This window comes from Chiloscyllium plagiosum, chromosome 33 (assembly GCF_004010195.1).
Source record: "Chiloscyllium plagiosum isolate BGI_BamShark_2017 chromosome 33, ASM401019v2, whole genome shotgun sequence".
NCBI lineage: Eukaryota > Metazoa > Chordata > Chondrichthyes > Orectolobiformes > Hemiscylliidae > Chiloscyllium > Chiloscyllium plagiosum.
Window position 1 is genome coordinate 20288368 of NC_057742.1, and position 2730 is coordinate 20291097.

At 37.7% G+C, this 2730-nt stretch overlaps 1 protein-coding gene across 1 annotated transcript in view; it reads right to left on the bottom strand.

Annotated features, from left to right (window-relative positions):
• LOC122539926 (beta-1,4 N-acetylgalactosaminyltransferase 2-like) overlaps positions 1–2730 on the bottom strand; it is a 68285-nt gene that overhangs the window by 15211 nt on the left and 50344 nt on the right. The window lies entirely within an intron of this gene.

Here is a 2730-nt window from a genome sequence, read left to right on the forward strand (position 1 = left end):
AAAATGCAGCACCTCGCATTTATCTGAATTAAACTCCATCTGTCACTTCTTAGCCCATTGGCCCATCTGGTCCAGACCCTGTTGTAATCTGAGGTAACCCTCTTCTCTGTCCACTACACTTCCAATTTTGGTGTCACCTGCAAACTTACTAACTGTACCTCTTATGCTCGCATCCAAATATTTTATGTAAATGACAAAAAGTAGAGGACCCAGCCAACCTCCAGTCTTCCGGCACCTCACCTATGACTATCGATGATACAAATATCTCAGCAAGAGGCCCAGCAATCACTTCTCTAGCTTCCCACAGAGTTCTCGGGTACACCTGATCAGGTCCTGGGGATTTATCCACTTTTAACCATTTCAAGACATCTAGTACTTCCTCCTCTGTAATCGGGACATTTTGCAAGATGCCACCATCTATTTCGCTACTGTCTATATCTTCCATATCCTTTTCCACAATAAATACTGATACAAAATATTCAAAATATTCATTTTGTATCTCAAAATACTTTAGAAAATTATGAGATGAGAAGAAGATTTTAACTCAGTGATTAGTTAGAATCCATTGTGCATTGCCTGGAAGTTTGGTGTCAACTGAGACATTCAAGAGAGCACTAGTTTAGAACTTGAAAAGGAAAATGTTCAGGGCTATGGGGAAAGGCAGGAGATTAGAATTAAGGTAAAATGCTTAGAAAGCCAATACAGAAATGATAGACCAAATGTATTGATTCTCTGATGGGGCTTGAGCCTTAGTTTGGGTACTCTTTGAAAACAACCCCACATAAACCTGAGTTGTTTTTCTGCAACTTTTTGTTAATGTTGACATTACAGTATGTGGGCAGCAAATGCGAGAACTCAGTAATGACATCATATAATACCAAATCATTGAATTCTGCTTTCAAATCAAACTTCTGTTTCAAGTCTGTATAAACTGAATACAGAAATCTTTACTATACTTTTGCGAATGTCATGAAGTATTGTTCGATGTGGGGTCCTTCAATTTTTTCAGGAACTTCACTGTCGTCTGCAATGATTATCGTCATGTTTGGGTAAAAACTCCGAATGCTGTCTATCAAGATTCGAAGCTTATGATATCTTAAAAATGTCTTTGTTGTAATGGTTACCAAGGAATTGATGTCATTATCTGGAATAAGGGAAGACAATCCAAGTTCCTTGGAGAAACAAATTTTATTTGAAAATATTGATCAAACCTCTAATGTTTTTGACCCAAATTGAAACCAAGTTTACCTGGTCCAGGATCAAACAACCGTGGTATTGGGGGATGCCTGATAATAATCGGAAGTTCAGCAACATGTTCTTCAAACTGGAAAGACACTTTGTGCAGAGAAAATGTAAATAAGGTTCAAAACAGTCAATTTTCTGAATTGCAGATGTATAAAATATGAACTGATTGTAACAAACTTAGCACAAGATATTTAAGGAACACAAAAAGCAGTCTATTCCAAATGAAATATCTTAAGCTTGAACCCATACTACAAATATCCTGTTGAAATGTTGGTTATTCCATGACAGTATAGGTGGGTAACATCATAACCATTTAACCTCTTGGTCCCTTCTGGGTTGTCAAATCAATGTTTTATAAGTCATTCTGTTTCTGTTGACCCTCCCTTTGAATTCCTTTCACAAGATTAAGGAACAGGATGATTTTAGCTTCAGTTTTACATTCGAGGTTCAGTACTCATCTGCAGGGAAATATCAAGTCTCTGCTTCATGTCTCCCCCAAAGCAACATCAATGGAAGTGATGTGTTTAGCAAAAACACTAAATCCTCTCAATCATTGGTACAGTGTGTGGGAATAGCAATGGACTTGGGATAGTGACTTAAACGACTTAACTGACTTGCAGTCTTCCAGTTTGGAAAGTACACTTATACCTTCCTGATCTCTGCAGTCCTGTGTTTTGTGGATATTTCATTGACTGTGCAGACTGAAGATTGGCATACATCAGTATTCACTGATTACACTGACCCTGATGTTTAGGTATTGCAGTAAATGTTATATCTGCAGAATTATTTGTACAAATTCCTATAACATTCTCTGTGAGTGGATTGGTTCAGGATGCATTCTGTGCTGAATACTACTGAGTGTGGGTTTTGTGTTTTGTTTTGAGATATAATTCTGTATTTGTGGCCTGAAAGGCAATGGAATTATATCTGCAGAATTATTTGTACAAATTCCTATAACATTCTCTGTGAGTGGATTGGTTCAGGATGCATTCTGTGCTGAATACTACTGAGTGTGGGTTTTGTGTTTTGTTTTGAGATATAATTCTGTATTTGTGGCCTGAAAGGCAATGGAAAAAGGGCAAGGTTATAAGGAAAGGCAGGAGATTGCAATTAGGTCAAAATGCTGAGAAAACCCATGATAGACCAAATGGATTGATTCTTTGATGAGCTTGAGCCACACTTTGGGTGGTCCTTGAAAATAATCTGAAATAAACTGGAGCTGATTTTTGTGCAATACTTGCAGTCCACTTTGGAACAGTTAATGATGAAGTTACAGTACATGGGCGGCATAGCTTAGAAATCAGGAATGGTATCATATAATACCAAATCATTGAATTGTTCTTCCAAATCAAATTTACTGTCTGACAACATGGAACCAGAACCTTTGGTCCAACGTGTCCCTGCTGACCAGGTATCCTAAACTGAAGTATTCCCATTGGCCTACATTTGATCCATATCCCTCCAAACCTTTCCTATTCATGTTCC